Here is a 25201-nt window from a genome sequence, read left to right as displayed (position 1 = left end):
AGGTCATCAAGCTCCCAGGACTCCATCCAAAGGAGAAATTGGGTACATATTCTGCATTTCTCTCATTAAGAGAGACCAATAATTAAGCATTATTATCTTGGTCTCTTTTTCTCTCTCTTTCCTTTCCTTTCCTTCCCATAGCTAATATTTTCACCCTAGATACTCCAAATACTCCACACCCAAATACTCCATGGTCCTTGGAGCATTTGCTTATGCTGACTTTCTGTGTATAATTAAGTTAAAGATCCTGAGAGGAGAAGACTGCCGTGACTATTCAGATGTGCCCAGATGTGTCCACATAGGTGGTAAAGGCTAGAGTTAGGCCAGTGTTGACAAGGCTGGAATAGTGAAAAGGAACTGGGGGCCGAGGAATGCTGAGAGACAGTCTGGAGGCTGACAAGGCAAAGAAACAGGGTCCCAAGACCACTGGGAGGAGCACAGCCCCTCCGATACTGAGCTTTAGATCTCTTCAGAACAGTAATTCTAAGAAATAATGGATTTATTTTATTTTAAGTCATTCGGTCAACAATAATCCCTCCAGACAAGAATAAGGAATAGAATAGAACCTTATTCTCCGTTATTCATATGGTCTTTGACATTGGATGTTGCCTCCAGAAGCAAGAATCTATAGTGATGATTGACACCCAAATGATACATTTATGCTCAGCTCCTTTGCTTGGGCAGATTGGGTTCTGGGTTTTGTAGAATTAGTGTATTGTGACTGTCCTGCCTTAGTGGTGTGAGCATAGCTTCATTCCAGTGAAAACATGCTGCTTTTCTTCTTCAGAACACAATGTACTTGGATTTGGTTCTTCAATTTAACCTCACCTCTCACTGGAAAACAATAATGACTTAGAGAGGCAGAGCCATGTAAAGAACACAGGACTCCACTGACTTTTATGTCTGTAATCTGAAAACAGTAAACTATCCATAGATGTATATCTAGCATGCATTAGTTTATTGCTACAGCCACAAAAGTGTATTTCATTGTTTATAATCTGCAAACAAAATCTGTTGATGTAATAAGCAAAAAAAGTTCAGCAGAGTCATAGACGCAACAGTTTTATTCTACAAATGGAAAAAGAATTATATCTACTATCACCCATTTCTTAAATCTCAGAGTATAAAGAACCAAACATTGAAAACAGTGTGCAGTTATCTGGCGCACAGAAAATATAATGCGTGGAAATTGTAAAATGTAATTTGTACCATGAAGGAGTAAGGAGAACTGTTAACCACACTTTCCTGGATCCTACCTTCTCATGTTAATGTTAGATTACAGCTTAGATTGTAATATTTTTGCTCATCTGGGAAACAATGCAGATAGATGCGGGACAAAGGCCGTGGTTATGTAAACATTGTTTCACTTGTAAAATAATGAACCTCTTTTACTGAAATGAACTAAGAAGCATCTTTATGTTGTCTGTGTGTGGGGGGGTGGTATGTGTGCAAATAATTGGTTCCCACGGGAGCCTACAAAACCATGTCTTCTGATAAAATGAAGAATAGGGATACAATTGCAAATCATAGGGCAGCTATGGCTCTGTGAGTCAATAAAAATCTCAGATTTAGTTATTATATCTATCAAAATGTGCCATGTTATTTGAGGAGTTAGGCAATTATAGTACATGGTTGGTCTGAGTAGGATATATATAATGTATGGAGACTTAGACTCCAGGGTTCTATTCTTTGAGTGTCTCATAAAGTCATATGTTGGGGGCTCCCACTCTACAGAGGCATTTTGATGTCAGAGACTTAGGGGAATTGATGACCAGGTGAAGGGGGCAGCAGGGCGTGACATCTGTCACTTTTGTTAGTTCCTAGACCAGGAAAGCAGGGGAGGAAATGGGAGGAAAGGGAGCATGGGGTTTTTCTCACACATCTGAGATGCTAGCAAGATGTCTGTCTCACAGTCAGAGAAGCCCAGTGACCATCTGCTTGCATCATCATTATGGTTGTAGAGGCATCCCATTGTTGTATCTGCTTGCGTCATCATTATGGTTGTAGGAGCATCCCATTGTTGTATCAGCTTGTGTCATCATTATGGTTGTAGAGGCATCCCAGGGTTGTAGCTGAGAATCTACTGCAGCTGGCCAGATGGCTCTGTGATTAAAGCAGCTGCTGCTCAAGCTTGAGGACTAGAGTTGTGAAACCCAGAATCCATGTAGGTCCCTGGAAAGCATGCAACCTACATGTGATCGATCTCAATGCTTGAAAGGAAAAGAGATAGGTTTAGCTAGACTGCCACACTGGCAGGCCCTGAGTTCTGGTGAGAAACCCTGCCTCCTTGAATGCCATGGACTGCGATGAAGGAAGACTCTGGACATTAACTCCAGGCTTTCTGGACTTCCACCTATGTGCACATATGCACATACACCTGGGAACACACAGGCAGATTAGCATGTGAACGCACACCCCACACATATATAAAAAGAAAAACTATTGCTGACTTTGTGACTTGGGGAAAGCTTTAAAAATGCTGAATCTTTCCTGTCTCACCTCCTCCAATTCTGGTGACTAGGTGAAGTAAGGGGCTGAGTGCCGTGTATGACCTCTGTTTAGGGGTGTGTACTATGTATGACCCTCCCTTTAGGGGTGGGTACTATGTGTGACCCTGTGTAAACATCAGGTCATTGTGTTCTGACACACTTTATTCATTTTGCCTATCAGTAAAAACCAATCAAATGCCAATATTTGTAATGACATAGTGGTAAACCGCTTGATTTATAGCATCATATGTGTAGCAATTTATTTCATATTGATGTGTTAATTTGTAACAAAGATGCTCAACCATAAATCATTCATTCAAACATCTATGTTAAGCGTCTACCTCTGGAGGCTGGGAAATGGCAGCAGACAAAACAATGAGCTATTTGCTCTCCTGGAATTTGAATTCAGTGGCAAAGAAGAGGGGAAGAGACAAAAATATGTAAGTGAAGTGTTATGCTAGTTTCAGATCATAACAATTCCTATGAGTGTATGAAAATAAGAAAATGCTGTATTAGTTACTGTTCTATCGCTGTGAGGAGACACCATATCCAAAGCAACTCTTATAAAGGAAAGCCTTTGGTTGGGGGCTGGCTTAGTTTCAGAGGCTTACTTCATTATCATCCTGGCAGAGAGCATAGTTCCAGAGCAGTAGCTGAGAAGGACATCCTGATCTGCAGGCACAGAGAGACAGAGACAGACACAGAGAGACTGGGCCTGACATGGGCTTTTGAAACCTCAAAGCTCACCTGTAGTAACACACTTCCTCTCACAAAGCCACACTTCCCAATCCTTCCCAAATAGTGCCACTTGCTGGTGACTACGCCTTCAAATATATGAGCCTATGGGAACTGTTCTTTTTTAACCCAGCACAAGCTGCCTGAGAGATGTGCATGTCCAGGAATGTTCTCTCTTAAAAAGGCAGTTTTTCAGCTGAGTTGGCATCAAGGGAGGAATTCTGGTCGAATGCCTTCCTGGCAGGGGCAGTGTCAACTTCGAAGGCTTGAAGGAAGAATGACCTTATCTAACTGAACACTAGTTGGAGCAGAGTAAGCAAGAGGCAGTGTTGGTAGAAACCAAGTTGTTGAGAGGAACAGGCAACCTTTCTGCACCCGTGAAATGCAAGAAACACATTCCATCCTGTTTCCCTTTGGGATTTGGCATAAAACTCCTGGAAGTCTTTTAAAAGAGGGAGGGCTTTCACTTTTCTGGAAAGATCACTCTGACCATCAAATGTAGCATTCACAGTTTAATCATGTAGTTTTGTTTTCGCTTTTGTTGCTTTTTCTGAGATCAGGCCAACCTCAAACTTCCTGTGTAACCATGGGTGACCTCAGAATTTAGCTTCTACCTTCTAAGTGCTTGAGATGGTAGATGGGTGCCACAAAGCCCTACAGTAAATGGGTAATAAAGATTACTGCAGAAGACTGGGAGGCAAAGGTAGTGCTGTTAGATGAAGACAGTTGGGATCAGGCCTACATGAATGTCTGTTTGCTATTAAAGCAGGCAATGAGGTGAGTAAATGCCATTTCTTCTAAGTGCTATGCAAAGAGGAAATTATAATTTATTTCAGAAGTTCTTAAATGTCCTGCAACAAAACCCCGGGTAGGTTTTACAAAGATGGGTTGATAAATGCAAAGCAAATAAATTTTACTTGAGAGTTAAAACCAGATTTTTTTTAATTGATGATTCACCCAAAGCCAAAATATACCTATGGTTTGGGAAGTAACAGTAGATCTTCCTAGTGATGTGCTTGGCTGACTTCCTTGGCTTATAAAATACTGTGTCGTTGGGGCTGGAGGGAAGGCTCTGAGGTTAGGAGCCCTTGCTGCTCTTACACTGGACTCAAGTTCAGTCACCAGCAGCCATGCAGGATGACTCCGAATGACCTGTAAGTCCAGCTCTAGAGGATCCGATACCCTCTACTGGCCTCTGTGGGTGCTCTATGCATGTGACATGCACAGGGACACATAGAAACATGCTGTGTATGTATTTTATCTTATACTAATGAAATCTCATAGTAGAATAGAATTTTGAGTTGATTACCTGGTTGATTGTAGTCTACATACTCAGGAAGAAATCGAAGATACAAGAGACAGCACTGTGTAGCACAGATGATGATGAGGTGACCACCTAAATAAATTTGTCCCTTCAAGGAAGCTGGTGTAGGACACAGACTTAGAAAAGTTGTTTTGGGGACATAAACGGGTAAAGCCCCTTAAAATTATGAGTTAAACTTACCTTTTGTATCTTGAATCTCGTGCTGTAAACACATTTACACCTTAATAGGGAGGTCCTGCCTTATCTGGTTTAAGCTCTGATATTGTACAAGATGTATTCTGTGTGGCTAGATAACCAAATGCTTGCTTTGTTTTATAAGTATTGCAGAAAGGTCTTAACTCCCACATTCTGGAAACTTTTTTTGTGCTTAGAAGCTATGACTTTGTAAGTTGGGGGTCATAGCTCCAAACCCAGCGTGTAGCACTGTTGCCTTTGGCAGCTAAAGGCCTGTTATTATGGGCAAAGATTAAAATCACTCTGAACCAGGATCTATAATTTTCTATATTAAGTCTTGGGTCAGTGCCATCATGCTAATAAATGAGGCATCTATAACTCATCTAAATTTCCTTTTCTCAAAAAGTGCCCGGGGGAACAAATGCATGATGGCCTCCAAATGAAAGAATGTTCTCTGTTTTAAATAAAACTCCAAGTCTGCACAATGGGATGTGATCTCAGTGAGCACACGGCCCTCATTTCTTGTGAGTGTCAGGCACCCTGTCTGGTAGTTTTGGTCACCTTTGTTCTGGGTGCCACCCTAAGTCTTGAATGGAGATACCTGTGGCTGTGTTGTTCTTGTCGCAGCTGACCCCTGAAGGAAACTAGGAAGGACAGTCACACTGAAGCAGGCTGTGAGAAGCTTGCACAATAGCTGACGGTGTGCATGCCAGTCCTTCAGAGACCCGTGCAGATCCCAGCTGTCATCTGTCTTTCTTCTCAATCTGTGCTCTATGAACTAAGCCACGTAGCGTGTTATGATGGTTCTTTTTTCTCCTATAGTTCATAATTCATGGTAATCTAGGCTTGGAAAGCATATCTGGCAGACTAGCACTTGCCCTGAATACTCATGGCTCCAGGTTCAAACCCACATATTGCTAAGACAAAACAGCGACAAACCCAGCAATGAAGGCTTCCATTCTTTCTTGCTCCTGGTTTACGTATGTAATTATAAAATTCCCTTGACTTTGCTCAGAAATAATTATAATCTCTCAGCAACTGTTGAGCATGCAAAGTCTTAGCAAGAGAGTATGAGCGGTAAATGGTAACCTAGGGCTTTTATTTTAACATCTTCATACACTCTGGTTGTTGCTCTAAAATATTATGGTCAATGGGGACAGCTGTCAAGTCAATGTAATGGTATTGTCAGTTTGACAGAATCTGGAATAGTCTGGGGGAGATGGGCCTCTGACACGCCTGTGGGGTATGATCATGTGAAAGATGGATTGTTGTGGGAAGACCATCTTGATTTTGAGTGTTTGAGTGGGAGCATTCCTTGGATGGGGGTCCCAGAATATATGAAAAGAAAGGAAAGGGGAGTGAACACTGGTATTCGCCCCAATTCTCTCTTCTCTCGTCTCTCTCTCTCTCTCTCTCTCTCTCTCTCTCTCTCTCTCTCTCTCTCTCTCTCTCTCTCTCTCTGTATCTGTCTGTCTCTCTCTCTGTCTCCCCTCCTTCCCTCCCTCCATCTAATTTTTAATCGTGTATGTGTGTCTGTGTGTTTGTGTGCATGTGTGCTTATGCGTAGTCTGGCGCTTGCATTGAAGTCAGAGAAAACCATTATTCAGGGGTTTGACCTCTCCATCTCACATGAGGATCCTTGGGAATCAAATTCGGGTCCAGGCTTGGCTGAGGGGCTATTGGTCACTGAGCCATCTCACTGGTCTGCTTTTTGGCTATGGATGTCATGTAATCAGTTCCTTTGGCTGTGGATGCCGTGTGATCAGCTCCTTAGGGTTCATGTAGCTGAGCTGTGCCTTCCCTGCCATGATGGACTGGAATCCAGAACCAAGAGCTGAAATAAACCAAATCTAACCAGCTTCCTCCCTTCCCCCCCTTCCTCCCTTCTGCTGTTCTTGTCGGTCTGTTTTGCCACAGCAACAGGCAAAGTAAGCCTGCCAGACAGTTGCTGCACACTAGGAATACTTACCAGAAGCAGGTAATGGTAGTGTGGCAATTCTTTCTACCATTTGTCCTACATCTGTGAGTCTCTTAAAATTATAAGAAAATTATTTTTATGCTACCAAACACTTAAAAAATAGCAGATTGTGATAATGGTGCTGGTTTGTCCTTCTTTCTTTCTTTCTTTCTTTCTTTCTTTCTTTCTTTCTTTCTTTCTTTCTTTCTTTCTTTCTTGTGAGACAGATAGGGTTTCTCCGTGGCTTTGGATGCTGTCCTGGAACTAAGCTGGTCTCAAACTCACAGAGATCTGCATGTCTCCACCTCCTCAGTGCTGGGATTAAAGACGTGCACCACCACCGCCTGGTGGTGCTGATTTGTTTTTAAATGCTTTTTTTTCTAAGTGTAGTTTATCATCAGATGAACTAAAGCTAGAATGGATATTAAACAGTTCATAGCCAGCTCTCATCCAACGACAGTGTACATCTTTCACTGTGAATTCCCTGTTCATCCCCACTAAGAGGTGTGGCAAGGCCATGTTCTCCATGCTAGATCTAGTTGTTTGTGGATTTATCTAGAGGATAACCTACAGCTCACCTTCAGGCTCCTCCTGGGCCTACATAACAAACCAACAGCATCCCATGCTTCCTATACTTAGCTACAGACCAGTGAGAATTCAAGGCCTTTCTGTAACAACTTAAACATTACCTTTATTAAATGCATAATTTTTATTTAATTGATACTAACCATTTCTGTTTGCTACTTTTTTGGTTCTCACCATGGATGTTAATTGCTTCTTAACGAATTCATTCATATAATAGTATAACTACATAGAGTGCCTGGTATGCCACATAGCAAATTCTCAATAAGAGTTAATGACTACTATGATTTATACAAGGGCTGTAAATACTTGTTCACATGAATGTATAGAATGACTGCCATAAAATGCCTTATTGTGGCATTAAAACCTATTTTCTTAGTTGTTATTCTTTTTGTTGTTGTTTTGTTTACTTTTGGCACTTGTAAATCAAACTTAAAGTGTATGGAAGCAAAGTGAACCCTAGCATAATACTAGAATATTGTTCTATTTTATGCCTTGAGTATTAAGATGAGCTGTTCATGTATAATTATAATCAATTTTATTTGAGCAAAGCATCATAAAAAGTGTCTATACATATTTATGTAACTTCTTATACTTTGATACCTTTGATGTGAGAATAAGTCCCAAATACATTCTCTTTTTTATTCTTTCTTTCACACATGCTTATGAGAAGATACATACACAGCTCATGAAATTATTCTCTTCCCTTCTTCAAAAGAATGCGTGTACATTCAAGACACACATAAATGTAGACCAACTCGGAGCTGTAGTGATGGCTGAGAGGTCAAGAGCATTTTTTGTTCCCCAAAAAGACCTCAGCACCAATGTCCTGAGGCATTGCAACTTCCTGTGACTCTAGTTTCCAGGAACCCAGTGCCCTGATCTGGCCTCTAAGTGCACTGCATACATGTGACATACATGTACACACAGATATATAAACACACACACTTTCCTTCATCCTGTCTTCAGAGTCACTCCGTTCTTTCCCTGAGATCTTTGGCCAGATGGCTGCACCACACTGGGTCCCTTCCCTTGTCATTCCCCAAAACCCTATATAACTTGGACTTAGTGTCTTTCTAGAATTATATTTGTGTATATATTTAAGCATCAGAAGTTTCTGTATCACCTGCTCCTGCAGCCATTCAGTCCCAAATAAACACACAGAGGCTTGTATCTGGCCTATTGCTCAGTCTTATTACTAACTAGCTCTTACAACTTAAATTAAACCATAATTCTTTTCTATGTTTAGCCATATGGCTTGCTACCTTTTCTCGGTACGGCATTCTCATCTTGCTTCCTCTGTGTCTTTCTGGCAACTGTGTCTCTGTCTGCCTCTTCCCAGAATTCTCCTAGTCTGGTAGCCATGCCTGTACTCCCTGCCTGCTACTGGCCAACAAGTGTTTTATTAAAGCAACAGGAGTGACAAATCTTTAGGGTGAACAAGAGCATCATCCTACATCATCCTGCTGGCCATCTTTCTTTGCTGGCTTCTCAATGGCAGCTGTGTTCCTGAGTCTAGTTCTACAGGGTCTAGAACAGTGTCTGGCACACAGTGAAAGTTCTGTAAATACCCCCTGAATGACTGATGCTGAGAAAACTTAGCAATGCTATAAGTGCAGAAGGGGACAAGAGGGCACAGATGACAGTTTGGAGTTAACTGTGAAATATCAAGGGCTTAGAACTAGGTAGGTATGTTGCTTAATGGTGAAAGCTCTTGCCATGCAAATGTGAGAACTGGAATTTGGATCCCTAGACATAGACTGTCTGCAATTCTATCCCTGAAAGGTGGTTGATGAGACTAGTCATGTCAGGGTTTGATTGAGAGACCCTGCCTCAATGAATAAAGTGGGGGAGCGATGAAAGACTATTCCCAACATCAACCTGGAACACACACACACACCTACATATATGAAAAACTACACACAGACCTACATGAAAAATAAATAAAAGCCTAGGAGTAAATCCAGTTTCTGGCTTTATTCTCTGTCAACTCACCTAAACTCCAATATTTGGTTTCTCATCTAAAAATACTTTTAAAATCAAAGCCAGATTGTTTCAGTGAAGAAACCAGTTCTTAAAGGGACCTTTCCGGTGTCATGCACAGAAGCAGCACCATTTTAAATCTGCTACTCCTGTGAGTGTTTTTTTCCAATCTTGAAATACACATGGAGGTCCTACACTGCAATCATCACCATTCTCATGCCTGCCTATCTCCGGCAAGAGTGAGTTCTCACACGTATGCTCATATTCAGTTTTGAACAAATGGCAGAGGGTTCTGCCTTCTGACCATTAGAATGCAGCTTTGTCAGAACCAACTATCCACCTGGAGAGCTGGGCCAGATGGGCGATGTTCCATTCGAACTATATTTGGGGAAATTCTCCACCCCTCTGAGCCTATATGGGCATAATAGGCAGGTATGACAATGTGAACTATTTTGTTTTGCGCCCAGAGAAGAAATGTGAAGGTGTTTTGCCCCGACTGTCACCCTGCTCTCTTTGGGAGCATCTAAGAAGAAGACAGTCAAGAAGGCCCTGCAGCTCTTTGTCTTCTGCCAGTGTGCTTGAGTGTGTCTCTGATGGGGTGTGTCTGCATGGGAAAGACAACACAGAGAGTCTCAGAACCCCAAGACTCGTCAGCCCTCATAAGGTGGACCATAATCCATCTGGGAAGGAAGAGTTCTCCGTGACATTGTAACTAGAAACTTTGAACTCCCATCATGTCCACTCAGGTTAGAATCTGTTTTCAGTTGGTGGTAATACTCTTTCTGAACTTTAAAAATGTTATTCTTTGACAGTTTCACAGATGTATAGAATTTATTTGATCATATTCACCCACCATGACCCTCTCGTATCTCCCCCCCAATCCTGCCAATATCCTTCTTCCTCTCAATGAGCCCCGCATCTATTTTTATGATTAAAAAATCCATTTATTCTTTGACAATTTCATGCATGTATAAAGCATATGTTTGATCATATCCTCTCTATTACTTCCTTATGACTTGCTGGACCCTTCCTTCTAGAGAGCCCCCTTTCTAACTTTAACATAACTTTGTATGTGGTTCACTGAGTTTAATTAGGATTACTCACTGGAGCATTGTGTGGGTTATTTACAGGGCCATGGGCAGCTTACCAGTGGTCCTACCTCTCACAAAAATGATTCTTTCTCCCCAACAACCATTAACATCCATTAGCTTCTCAAAGAGCACCCAGGGCTTCAGTAGAGGATCATAAAAGCATCCCATTTAGACCACTCAATAATCACATATTCTCAACACTGCAAGTTTGTGCAGAGACGATGATCTACTGAAAATTACTCTTATGGTTAGCAGTAAAACAAGAGGCAAGTCTCCAAGAACATGGCCCTAGAAGTAATACTTTCCGTGTTCCCCAGTGGCACCTGATATTTATGCTGTGTGCGTTCATGTTTTGTAAAAGCTATTCCCTACAGTGGTTTGAATGAGACATGTCCTTCATGTGTTTGAACACCTGGTCCCTAGCTGTTGGCATTGTTTGGAGAGGTTGTGGAGCCTGCCGGAGTCAGTGAGGCTTCAAAGTTCAAAGCCTCATGTCACTATTGTTTCTGGGTGTGGTTGAAGATGTGCTGTCTCAGCTTTCTGCTAAAGATGCCTGCTGCCAAGCCTCCCTCACCATTGTGAACTCTAGCCTCTTGGGACCATAAACCAGGATAAAGTCTTTCTTCCCTAAGTGGTTCTTGGTCATGGTGTTTTATCATAGACCTGGGGAAGTAGTTAATGCATTTCCCTACCTGTCATACATAAGCACATAACTCCCAATCTGTCAGTCATTTATCCTGTGTTTCTCACACACTGTTGTGGGTTTTAGGAGTTAAGTGTTATGATATAAGCTCTGCAATCCAAATTATATTTTAAAAAGTTCCAGAAATTTCTGTGGCTGGCATTAATTAAATACAAAACTGAATATTGAAACATACATTATTAGTAAATGGATTTTATTTATACATCACACCTCAAATTTCTTTGGGTTTTGGGAATGCCTAAGTGTGATGCTTCCCTTTAATGAAGGTGCCATGTCCTTCAAAACGACCAAGTGTGCTTTCCCGCTTCTCTTTGTCTCTAGCCACCACATCAGATGCCCAAGAAAGACACACTGTATTCAGTGGCAACAATCACTTCAATGGTGATGCAAAAATGAACACACTTCCCAGTTGCAACAGCCAAGACAGTGGCCAATATGAATCCAGCGGAACTTGCAGTACTCCTAACGCATGCGCTGACTTATTAAGTGTTAAAGGAATCATTAAGAATTGTAGTACTCTTTATTTAGAGATATTTTAAATCTGGTCATCAGTAGACTAAAGTGCAGTGTTGAGTGGCCCAGTCGAGAGTGATCTGCTGGCCTCAAGCCACAGGGAAGCTCTCAGGGCATCGCCCACATTGTAAATAAATAGGTGAACTTGCTAAAGTTGTTTCTCTCCCTCTCCATCTCCATCTCCCTCCCCACTCACCTCTTTCTGCCCTTTCCTTGTCTCATCTCTAATCTCTCTTTCTTCCCCCTCTCTCCCTACTCCCTCAAGTAAAAAGTGATTAACACAGAAATCGTGGCTTTAAGAGATTTTTAAAACTAAAAGGGCATGAAGATTTGTGAGCTGAGGTTCCTGGAAGATGTCATCTTACAATTATATATAGTGGGTGAATAGAGGGAGAAATTGGAAAGGACTTCTGTATTTTTTTATTACATAACACTCACTTTGCTATCAGAAAGAATATCCCCTGAGCACTTAGGCTTTGTGCATTTTCTAACTGCTCCATGTTTTGTAGATAACACAGGACTGGATGTAGGAGCCATGTTTTATATCAATTTTGAATAAATTTCAGACAAGAGAGAGAACACATTGACTGCATTCAAGTTAATTCAAGATGGATATCCTGTGGACACTAGAGCAGGTGGGTGGGAGGAGAGGCCAGGGGAGTCTGTGCCTGCCACTAGATCGGAAGCCGGAGAAGTCACTCCAGGTAGAAGGGGCTGTGTGAGTGTGTGGACTGTAGTGACATGCTTCCACCACATCTGCTTGATTCTGTCAGTGAAGATGGAGACACCCTTGTTTAACTCCATGATGTCAGGCTGCCTTTTGTGTGGAGTAGCTTGAGTTTTAAACGTAGGAGAGATAAAAATAACTCCTGCATCACAGAAACCTCAGGACTGGAATCTCTTAAGACTTTCTCCAAACAGATGAATCTGTGCCTGTGCTTGGTCAGTGGATTCCTGAACACCCACATGACACTCCTCTTGTTTAGTCTAGTTCTGAGCCATTTTGTCCTATCACTGTGACAACAAATGAAATTGTCTTTTAGAGACATTTAGATGAAATTAATTTTTGTGCTGAAATCTTCTACACCAAGTTATGTAGACAGCCATCTTTGTCCCGCCCCATCCTACAGCTGTTTAATACCAAATAAACACATAGAGGCTTATATTAATTGTAAACTATCTGGCCTATTGCTCAGTCTGACTACTAATTAGTTCTTATAACTTAAATTAACCCATAATTCTTATCTATGTTTAGCCACATGTCTTGATACCTTTTCTCAGTAAGGCATTCTCATCTTGCTTCCTCTGCATCTGATTGGTGACTCTCTCTGTCTGTCTCTGTCTGTCTCTCTGTCTCTCTTTCTGTCTCTGTCTCTGTCTCTCTCTCCCTTCCTCTTCCCAGAATTCTCCTAGTCTGGTAGCCCCACCTATACCTCCTGCCTGGCTACTGGCCACTCAGAACTTTATTAAACCAATACAAGTGATAAATCTTTATAGTGTGAAAGAGTCTTATCCCACATCAAAGTTATGTATTTACATATTTAAAATTATATATTTGCTTATTCTATTCTATGTGTGTGAGTGTTTGCTTGCATGTGTGTGTGTGTGTGTGTGTGTGTGTGTGTGTGTGTGTGTGTGGTGCCTACAGATGCCAGAAGAGGCCTTCAAATCCCTTGGAACTGGAGTTACAGATGGTTGTGAGCCACAGTTAGGTTAGGTACTTGTGACTGGACCAGGATCCTCTACAAGAACATCGCGTGCTCATAACTGCCGAGCCATCTGCAGCCCACTTACCGCGCTATGACACCTTAGCTCTTTAGAGCACTGGTGGTCTTTGACATTTACCTGAAAAACTCACTTTCTAAGGCCAAGGTTAAATGTGTGTTTATTGATCACTAAAGCGATTTAGGTTATGTGTGTCTGCTCTTGAATTCCTCACGATTTTGGTGCCTTGACTTTGAGATAGAAGTTCACCGCCACCAAGTTCTTGCCCCTCTGAATCATTCATCTACTGAAGGAGATGGTCTCACTTCAGCTGACAGTCCTCACCTCCTTGACAGGTAGCTAGCGCTGATGCAAGATCTACTTTGAAATGAGAACCCTATTTCTGCTCACCCTGGTTACCACACTGCGTGGAAGCATTCGAGCTTTACTACTAAAAATCCATGCCTAGGGAAAAGGAGGGGAGACAGCAGTCAGTTTGAAGATGCACAGACGTTTGCTTCCTCCAGGGAAAGTACCATCAGTGGACCCCGCACTGACATCTCCTTTACACCTCAGTGCCTTTCCTCTTCTCCCCAAGTGCACTTACTTTTTCTAGAGCGTGGAACAAGAGTTCCACATGAGGTGAAGGGTGAGAATCTACACTTTTCCCTCTTTGTACAGCTAGCAGAACTGAAGAGGAGGTTTCAGGGGTTAGGAGCTCATGCTGCTCTTGAAGAAGTCTCAAGTTGGGCTCCTAGAACCTTCATCAGGTGGCTCACAACCACCCAGAAATCCAATTCCATAGGAACAGACACTCTCTGGACTCTGTGGACACCTACACACACACACACACACACACACACACACACACACGCACACTCACAACACACACACAGGCACACACACACATGCATACACTCACACATGCACACACACATGCATGTGTATGTGCATAGTTGAAAATTAAAATAATAGTAATAAATCTTAAGAAAAAAGAAGGCCAGAAAGTCTGGAATCCTGTGTCTCTTTAAAAGGGAGAAAGCCATACCCAATCTCCAGTGTCTTGGAGTTTCATTTTAGGAATAATCTGAAGATTTTTCATATCTGACCACATTCCTTCTAAAATCTTGGTCAACAAAGGGGGAAACCCATATAAATCTCAGAAGACAGTGAGACACTGCAGCATGAGACAGTGGGTGAGGACAGCAGGGGCTCAGCTAGCCTCAATCAAATCACAACCACACCCTCACAGACATACAAAAGAATGCAGAAACACAGTCTGGAGACTTAATGAGATAAAACCCATCCCCTACCGATAAATGCTTGTTAATTACACTTCAGGATAGCTGTGCTACAGCAGTGAGCAGCATTTTATTTTGCTCTATATGTATATGTGTATGTATGTGTACACGGGCATGTGCATGCTTTATGTGTATATGTGTGTGTACATGTACATGTAGCATGATGCATGTGTGTGTGCCCATGTGAAAGCTAGAGATCAATGCCGGCCACTTTCCTCAGCCATTTGCTTTTTTTGTTTTTTTTTTTGTTTGTTTGTTTGTTTTTGTTTTAAGGACATGCAAGCAGCATTTATTGAGAAGTTAAAAAATGTCTCCCTGTATCTGGGAGGGGACTCAAAGAGATGCTACCTTCAACTTATTCCTTTGAGGCAGGACCTCTCACTGATCCAATGATGGGTTGTGGAGCTCACTGATTCAGCCTGACTGGTCAGGTGGGGAGCTCTCTGCATCCCTCCCTGTGCTGAGACTCAGGAATGCAGCAAGCACCTCTCATGTGGGTGGAGGGGTGGAGAGGTGAGGGGGGTTGTCAAAATCTGCTCCACAGCAAGCGCCTTGCCAAGAGAGCCCTCTCCCTAGCTGAGTGATATTTTTAAAATGTTGCACATGCTAATATGCAAAGGTCTCCACATATAATTATGCTAGAGGAATAAACAGAGCCAACATGCTAAGGGATACTGTGTTATTTGGGATTAAAAATGAGATAGATGGATGCGTTTTCTTGGAAAGGATTATAAAAAAAATTACAAAGAATTTTTAACTTTTTATGCTAAACCTTTGACTTTGGGATTGGCTAACTTCATACATGTTTTCTTCCATCAATATCCTCAAATAATACCAAAGAGCAACACATGCACTGTAAGTTTGTAGTTACCTTTTTCTTTGTAGTTTCCTTCTGAAAAATCGCTGCCTTACTGAAGTATATAGTAATCACTGTGAACAGTGAAATACAACACATGAAGAACTCTGCTTCAGGCAAGTAATGTGCTTTAGGGACAGAGGTAAAGGGGAGATGAGGCAGGGTCCAGATGAAGACTGTTGTGTTCAATAAATCAGAGGTTGTTGTGCTTTGAGACTCTTCATCTTGGAGAACTCCTCTGTGCACCTTCTAATAGTGAGGGTCCCTAATGTGTGGTTAAGCCAGGTGATGCCTCTTAGATGTGACAAGTCCTTCTCTTTTCATTGTCTTCATTTAGTACCCATATTTCTGCTATCTTTGTCATGTGATAAACTAAAAGTAGCCATCAGAAAGTGTGTGTGTGTGTGTGTGTGTGTGTGTGTGTGTGTGTGTGTGTGTGTGTGTCACTCGGAGCACAACAGCTTTCACTTGAAACTGTAACAGTGCCCCTGTTGTGTGGGTTAGTTTATGTCAACTTGACACAAGCTGTGGTTATCTGAAAGGAGGGAATTTTAGTTATGAAAATGCTTCCATAATATCTCACTGTAAGGTATTTACATAATTAGTGATTGATGGAGGAAGGCCCAGTTCATTGTAGATGAGGGCATCCCTGGGCTGATTGTCCTAGGCGCTATAAATAAACAGGCTGAGAAGGCCATGAGGAGCAAGCCAATCAGCAACTCCCCTCCATAGCCTCTGCATCGGCTCCTCCTTCCAGGGTTCCTGTCCTGACTTCCTTCAGTGATGGACTATGATGTTGAAGTGTAAGCCAAACCCTTTCCTCTCCAACTTGCTTTGGTCATGGTGTTTCATTATAGCAACAGTAACACCAACTAAGACACCTCTTTCTGGAGTAAGGTTTTTCTCCTCAAAATCATATATTATCATAAGAAAAAATTATCAGATACAAATTGAAAACTAGCTAGTGATACTTCTTTTTTAAGACAGGAGTGATGGGCTGGGCATTGGTGGTGTTCACTCTTTTCTGCCTCATTCATCATGTGAATGGCTAAAAGTGACTTTCCTTTTGCCCATGATAATGAAGAAGAAAGAAGAAAGCAGTTGGAGAGCATGCTGGCTTAGAAGTCAAGAAACAGGGCTGGATAAATGGTTCATGGTTTAAGAGCACTCGCTGTCCTTCCAGAGGTCTAGAATTCAGTTCCCAGCCTCCATGTTGGGCCGCTCACAGTCACCTATCATGCCATCTCCATGTGGCCAGATGTCCTAATGCCCCTCTGGCCTCTGTGGGGCCACACACATCTGAGATCATGTGCAAGACCTTCTCCCACACAGTTAAAATAAATCTTCTAAAAAGCTTTCCAACACTACAGCATAATCATTCTGTTAATTACAACAGTCAAAAACTATTTCCATGTAAATCATGGCTTTACATCTAGAAATATGCAAAAACAAAAAGTCCATCAAGTCTAGGAAAAATGAAGGACAGAATGGAGTGAACATTGGCTGATAGCGCACAGGCCGCCATATTTGGAGGCCTGCCTGGGTCTACTTGGTAGTAGCCTTTGTAGTACCTCCCCAGTGACTTATCAATCTGAAGATATTATTAAGTTCCAAAAGTAAAAATAAGTAATGTTCACTTTAACTTTGTCAAGCCAAAAAGTCTTCAGTGTCCCCTTAGTTTACTTGAAACAGCAGCTCTTGTAACCATTAATCCATCATCTCTGTTTATGTATTGATGTATCATACTTAATATAAAGTTTAGAAGACTACAGATTCTCCAATAAGCAAGCAGAGAGTAATTACTTCTTTATAATTACCGGGAAACTTTATTGCCATGCATTGCTGTAATTATATTTTGAATACTCCCCATTTGAGTGATAGACCATAATGTCTTCTCCCATCTCACAGTCTGAGACTTATAACAGCCTCTTGCTTCCACAAAGGCCTATTCTTCATTTAGTCTCTATTTCAACTACTGTTAAATGCAGCTAAACAAAATTAATTGACACCATAATCCTGCAATAAGGGAATTAAGAGCAATGCAATATCCCCATGCTACAGAAGTCAGCTCATTAGTCAGAAGTTTGCAGTTGTCATCAGTGATGTACTCTTCCCTCTGTATATGGAGAGTCAGAACTAGGCAGGTCTCAGATTTTACTCTGTGTATGAATCACTGAAGGGTGTGAAGTATATAAATCGTGATAAGAGGCTATGGGTGAAGAGGAGGCATCGGGATGTATTTATATGGCCAAATCAAGGAGTTTTATCCTGCGTGTGTCTTATGCCTCCCAATCACTAGAAAATCATTCATGGCTTGCTGCTCTCCATGAACTGTTCCCCTCTGGAAAATGACCAACTCCAGCTGGATATTGAGAACTCCAGACCATATCCTACATATAAACCTATCTTCTAAAAATTAAGATTTAGCCTTCATTATTTTTGTTTATATGTATAAGAGTCTTAGATGGGGTTTCTATTGCTGTGGAGAGACACCATGGCCATGGCGACACTTACAAAGGTAAACATTTAGTTGGGGTAGCTCACTTACGTTCAGAGGTTTCATTCACGGTCGTCAAGCGAGAAGCATGGCAGCACACAGGCAGACATTGTCCTGGAGAAGGAGCTGGGAAGGAGCCACCCCTCCTAATAGTGCCACTCATTCTTTCAAACCACCACAATATGTGTGTGTCTCTGCGGGTGCCATGTTTTCAGGTTCCTACGGAGGCCAGAAGGCATCAGTTTCTACAGAGGTGCTGGGAACCAAGCATGTGCCCTGTACCAAGCAGAAGAAACGATCTTAAGCACTGAACCATCTCTCCAGGCCCATCTTGCTAAAACAACACATTTAAGCTTTTGTTATAACATTTAACTTTAAAAATTAATTCAGTAATTACTTTAGCTAAGGCTGTTGATAGAGGAAAACCCAATATTTCAACTTGACAATATTAATGAACATAAATGCTATTTTCAGTGCCCTTAGCCTAATACCTCATGAAGATCTGCAATAGAAACACTCAAGAATGTCACCCTGTGAGAAACTGTAAAATTCAAAGGCATGTCAATTGAAAGCTAAAAGAGCCTTACCCTGTGACTTCTAAATTTCCACTCTGCTCAAATTGTTCTTCCAAGGTTATTTGTTCCAATGAACAAAAGAACTCAAAAGCCTCAAAAGAGATTTAAAAACCAAAATCTTGTGGTCTCCATATATTTAACCCTTGGCAAATTAGGCCATTTGGGGTTCTTCTGTCATTAAAAAGAGAAGATTTATTTTCATCTCCAAGTGTTTTGCTTGTTGGCATGTCTGTGCACCATGTGCATGATTTCTAGTAGAGTCCAGAGGAGGGCGTCAGACACATGGAACTGGAGTTATAGATGACTGTGAGCCACCACATAGGTGCTGGAAATCAAATCCAGGTCCTCTAGAAGAGCAGCCAGTTCTCTTAACAACTGAACAGATAAAAGAGTTTCCAGAGTTAACTTATCCCATAGGCCCTTTAGTAAACTACAGGTATGGCCTTCTAAGTCTAGATATTCCAAGGTGCTACAGTAACTTTTTTAAATATGTATGTGTGAGCATGCAGGGATATGTCTGCACTTTTACATACATGAACATATGTATACATATTTCTTGTGTGTATAATGTGTGTGTGCACTGTGCATGTGGATGGCGACCATCAGTCAACCTTGAGTGTTGTTCCTCATGATAGCACCCATCTGACTTTTGTCACAAAGTCTCTCACTGTCCTGGAACTGACCAGTTTTCTAGAATGTCAAGCTAGCAAGCCCTAGGGATCTGACTTCTCCTTCTCCCTAGTACTAGGTTTGCATGGTGCATACCATGCCTGACTCTTGCATAAGTTATAAGGGTTGATCTCAAGTCCTCTTGCATGCATTGCAAACACTTTAATGATGGCGTCATCTCCCAAGTTCTTTAATGAATATTTGTTAACCAACCCCCTGTGTAAATCAATGTACAGTGCATGTAAAGATATTTAATGTATTGAAATTAGATTAAATTATGTAAATAAATTATAAACTTGTTTTAAAGAGAACAAACAAAAGCAGGAATTATTTCTTTGAACAGAGAAAGACTTCCTGGGACATGTCTGTAAAATAATGAGTGTTTGATATTTTAATGTGGGACCTAGAGAAGGCAACCCCCATTTCAACCTATTGCTATGTGAAGAGTTAGATACTCTACCTATTAGAAAGAGGCATCTTTGACAGTTTTGCATTTGTAATAGAACCCTTTGTAACCAGTGAAAAAGTCAACAATAACTAGAAATAAAACAAAATCAGAGAGTTCCCAGTGCAACGTCTTGAGACATGAATAGTGAGATACCTAGCTCATAGTGAGATGCCGTTTTGGCAGGTTTACAGTTCTTAGAAAATCTTCATACTCTAGTAGCCAGAGAAGGATAAAATTAATAATAGCTATCAACAAATGAAGCTGCTGAGGGCTCAGTGCAGCCCATCATGCTTCTCCATGCAATAGCAACACAGTCTACATCAGAAGAGGGCTATTAACATAAGTCTTGTGACATTAAAGAAAAGCAGGAGGGGGACGAGGACAGAAGGCAGTGACAGTCTGTTTCTCCCCTCACCATGAGATATCCAAAAGGACAATGTGATATTTGCTTGTGATATGCTGAGTCACAGATACTAACTGCAGCATACCAAGACAGATATGTGAACACAGGAAATCCTGGGGCTGGGCCAATGCCAGCTTGTATAGACACGGTGCACAAAGGTGTGACGAGGAGCTTTTACACTTGTCCTAAGGAAGGCTATAAGACAAGAGTGTCCATTGAGGACCTGTGGGCCTGGACTTCATGTCTCCAGATGGGGACAGGGTGCTTAGCCATTACTAGTTACTTCATGAAAGACATAAGATAAAGGACATTTGATTACCCCAGAAACTTGCCTTCATCGATGAGTGCAGTGGTCTGTGCAAAGAGAAAGGGCTTTGTAAATTTTAGCTGTTGCCAGCATAAACAAAGAAGTTTGGATATCAGAGACAAAAGAGCGCCCCTTCCTTACATAATGCTTCTGGGCTAAAACGAAAACTGTGTGAATAGAAAGAAGTTTTTGAAACTTATGGGTGAAACGTTGTTCATTAACTTGACAATGGAGATCATCACATGGGCATACACATGTGCCAGACTTGGACACCACATGCCATGAACATGCAGTTTGTTGTATGCCAGTTAACTCCATGATGCTGGTTGCTTGCTGGTTTCGTTTTTGTTTTTTTAAAGCCAGTGGACCAGCGGGTTTGCTCACTGGTAAAAGTGCTTGCTGTAAACCCTAAAGACTGGGTCCAGTCCCTAGGACTCACATTGATAGACTAGTATTTTACCTAACAGGCATACTGGGGTGACATGTCTTATCGTAGGAAACATGGCCGATTTCTTGGAGCCGAAAACATATGTTACTTCTAGACTTGTGCACCTTGGTGAAGAATTTGTACTTGTGCCAATGAGAAGGTTGCATATGGGCACTGCATCCCATTTAATGGATGAATGGGGCCAGAATCTCCAGAAGGCCAAGGGAGCAAGCATTCTAGAGAGGAACAATTTTACTTGGCATGCACTGTTTGCAAATCTTACGGGAATTATTCTCACTCATCAGATACTGGGATTAGTTTTTGCGTTTAGCTCTTAGCTCGCTCCTCTGGGGTGAGTCGACATCAGTCGGGATCAAAGGCAAAAGTGTCTGCAGATAACATGGTCAGTCTTTCCCTTGTGGGATTCGCGTTGTTTCACCCAAGTCCCTAAGTCAGATGCTCAGGGGATCACAGTGAGAAAGCACATGGGCCCCATGATCTATACAGGGGACTATGCGTATTTAGGGATCTTATTCTCAAAGGATGCCCTCAGACCTCTAGTACATGCCTGAAGTTGCTCCTTATAACAAACCCCACACGTCTTCATTGATTCATGAACCATAGTGCATTAGTCACTTTTCTGTTGTAATGACGACTGAAAGTTCTAGAAGAGATTATTTGGACTTACGGTTCTAGAGGGACAAGGGTCTGGCATGGCAGCAAGTGGCAGTCAGGGCGGCAGGAAACTGCGAGCTCACATTTTCACACACAAGCAGGAAGCAGGGGGCGCATGCACACTGGCAACGGCATGAGTCTTTAAACTCCCAAAGCCCACCTCCAGTGACGAACTTCCTCCAACCAGGCAACATCACCCGGCTTCCCACCCAAAAAAGGCACTGCCAGCTGAAGACCAAACATTCAAACATTAGAGCCTATGGGGGGACATACTCATTTAAACCACAACACATAGTAAGATATTAACGAGAATCACAAAGAAAAGGGGAAAAAAGTGTTATACTGTCATGAAACTCCCTCACACTGAAAACATTATACTGTGTCCACCTTTCTACATTGTATGATACAAAATGATACTCGTATCACAAAAAAATAAAAGACCCAGAGACTGATATTGGGGTTCAAGCTTCCAGTTGAAGATCAGAAATGCAAAGAAGCCAGACACTAGCTCTCACTCTACCTCAGACTGAAAGAGGATCCTGACTCCACAAACCTCAGATTGCTGCCTCTCCTCAGCATGGCTGGAGAATCCTGAGACTGAATGTCTTCCTATCCTCGGTGTGCCTGGAGAATGAATGCCTGATAATGACTGCTGAAGACCCTGCTCCTATTTCTTATACCCCTATAGTGCTGGAATTAAAGGCGTGTGATCCCAGGTGCTGAGACAATCTTGGCGTGAGCTGTTTCTCTTTAGGACTGGATCACTCTTGTGTAGATCTGGATCACCCTGTACTCACAGAGATCCCTCTACCTCTTAACCCTGAGTCCTAGGATTAAAGGTGTGTACCACCACCTCCTAGCCTCTGGCTGCTGGGATTAAAGGTGTGTATCACCACTGCCTGATCTCTATATAGCTTGAGGCTGGTTTGCTTTCTGAATCTTCAGGCAAGCTTTAATAAATCATAAGTAATACATCACCACAGATACTGTTGCATGAGAGATTTCTGTGGAGGTAAACACACACATTCACATATTTACTCCCTCAGAAAGGGAACCCATGAAAGGCTTCCAGAGTCACAATTGTAACAATGGCAACAACTTGGGGAAGCCATGAATGCGTATTTGCTAGTATTTATTAATGGGAGTGTGAGTGAAGACTGTAAGTAAAAGAAAAGGAAAAACAAAACAAAAACATCTGCATTACCAAAAGGCTGGCAGCAAAGGAGACTACTAACAAAAGTTGCTTCCTCACTCCATACAGCTGGCAAGCGGCTGGGTGTTTGACTATCTCTACTCTCCACAGTTCAGCTGGGAGAGCCTCCCCTCCCCCCTCTGTCTCTCCAGTCGCTGGCTGTTCATTCCTTTGTAACTGCTGGGGATGGGCAGTATCCTCCACATCTCTTTTCTCACAGACACGTGAGATGAACCTTCCCCCCACCCCAGTCCCTCCTCCAGACAACATGACTTCAGTGTAATTTGTTTTCTTCTTTTAGTTATTCTAGAGCCTTTAGCTCCTTACATAGAAGAGCCTAATGGCTTCCCTTTGGCGATTCTAATTACCGCCATTACCTTAAGGCTGCTCTGAAGTAAGGTAAGGGATGCCTGCACACAAACACTGAATACAACACAGAAGGTCTGGCACCAACAGCAGGAGCTCGGGAGCTGCCAGGCCAGCAGCAAATGCAGTAGGAAATGCTGGACAAAAGCTGACTCAGGACCTGGGGGAGGTGGGGTAGAATGGTTATAAGATTTCATGTAAGTCTTTATAATGCTGCAATATAAAACATGAGTTGACCCTGGGCGTTGGTGGCCCACACCTTTAATCTCAGCATTGGGGGGCGGGCAGAGGCAGGTGTATTTCTGCGAGTTTCAGGCCAGCCTGGTCTACAGAGTGAGTTCCGGACAGCTAGGGCTGTTACACAGAGAAACCCTGCCTCAAAAAACAAACAAACAAAAATGTGTTGAGTGCATCTGGATTGTCCATTAATCAGTCAATCAATCAATCAATTAGTTAAAAGACAGCATCTCATGCATACCAGGCAGACATCACACTTATTATGTAACCAAGAATGATGCTGAACTGATTTGCCTCCACCCTGCAGAGTGCTAAGATTACAAGCATATGAACCATGCCCAGGGACTGAACTCAGGGCTTTATGCATGCAACACAAGGACTCTACCCGCTGAGTTACACCATCATGATGGCATTCAATATTTTTGAACCACACTTGATCCCTTATAACTAAAGCTGTAGAAAGTGGCATTGGAAAGAAGGGGAGTCACCCTATGATGGTGTGTGCTCTACATAGGACAGGAACCCCATCTTATCTTCCATTAGTCTTCGCCATTGGCCGGCCATGTCTTTTTCTCTTTCTTCTAGTCTGTATCTGCAACCAAGAATAGACTAAGAGGGTTGGACAAGACATCACTATCCTTTAGAGCCAAATAGTTTTCAAATATTTATTTACAGACACATATTTGTACATAGCCTATTTGTAAATGCTGGCTTGCCTGTATTCTTTCTCCACTATTGATTTTTGAGACAATTAGAATTGTCTTTGAACTTGAAAATGCTCAGGGATACAATTAATATTTAGTTGAGTTCATTTTCTCAGATGACAAGGGGAGTAAGTGATTTATTTTGGCTAATTATGAACTTACAAAATAGTATTTGGTTTATTCCAAAACACACACCAGACAATTAACCTCTCAACCTTCTTAATGTGTTCACCAAGTTTGCTGGGTCAATGTGACTTTCTCTTCAGACATTTAGGGATGTGGAGGCAGTCACCAATTGTCAACACATAGTGCTGCTTTGTTGGGTTTTGAGAAAGACATTGTGTAGTGCCATTGTTGGAAGAGAATTCTTATATACCTTAATTTTGATCACATTCTTCAAGGAAATGTGTTTACTAAAGATGGCCAGACCCCTATAGTCACTGTAATTAGTCAGATAAAGGCATACATAACCTTCTGTTACTGGAATTTAAGATTCACACTTCTACCCATCTACCAAATAGCTTGGAGGCTGAAGTTCGTGGAAACAGGCAGGTTTACTCAGGGTCAACCTTTAGAGAACAAAGGATGCTTTTCTATTTCAAATTCTTACCTTTCAGGGCTTTTAGTGTTGCTTCTGGGGGAAGAAATGGGTATGGGGACACAGGGACAGGAAGCCCTTCATAGGGTCTTGGTCTTCAAGGCACCCCTCCACCTCCTCCTCCTCTTCTTATATTTGAACCTGCCTCCTGGGCAACCTCTGTGTTTTCTCTTCAGACAAACACAGCCCCTTCTCCATATCAGTTCTCTGAGTTGAGGACTTGGGGAGGACTCTTTTAGGGGATGAGTCCTTAGCAGTATAGAGCTAGGAGGAGGGAAGAGGCAAAAGCTGTCCCCTGCCACACACGGTGATAGTTCATCAGATTTTTCCCTTGGTGTCCCAACCACCAGACTCCCTGGCTTCCCATTAGCTTTTACTGGGAAACAGAGGGGGGAAGCTTGAGAGGAGAGTCCACTTCTAGCATCTGTGGAGTTATAGCGGATTAGTGAGAGAATGAAGTGAATTTGGCTGCTATTTAGCAAAATATCTCCCCATTTTTGGCAAGCAGCTCCCAGAATCCTCTCTCTGTTTTATGACCTGAAGATGCTTGTTACTCAACCACAAGACCTGTGGGCTAGAGAAATCAAGCCACACACAACACACACCCTGCACCTTTCCATCTAGGACAACACACACCCTGCCCCCTTCCATCTAGGACAGGGAATTAAGAGGCTGTGCTGTGCTGTGGCCT

At 42.1% G+C, this 25201-nt stretch overlaps 1 protein-coding gene across 21 annotated transcripts in view; it reads left to right on the top strand.

The window, feature by feature from the left end:
* The window catches only part of Rbms3 (RNA binding motif single stranded interacting protein 3), a 775988-nt gene that overhangs the window by 626481 nt on the left and 124306 nt on the right, over positions 1-25201 (top strand). The gene's annotated exons all lie outside the window — the stretch shown is intronic.

The sequence above is a fragment of the Mesocricetus auratus genome, unplaced genomic scaffold (genome assembly GCF_017639785.1).
Source record: "Mesocricetus auratus isolate SY011 unplaced genomic scaffold, BCM_Maur_2.0 Super-Scaffold_100691, whole genome shotgun sequence".
Classification (NCBI taxonomy): domain Eukaryota; kingdom Metazoa; phylum Chordata; class Mammalia; order Rodentia; family Cricetidae; genus Mesocricetus; species Mesocricetus auratus.
Note: the sequence above shows the minus strand (reverse complement) of the source record. Positions and strands in the feature narration are given on the sequence as shown.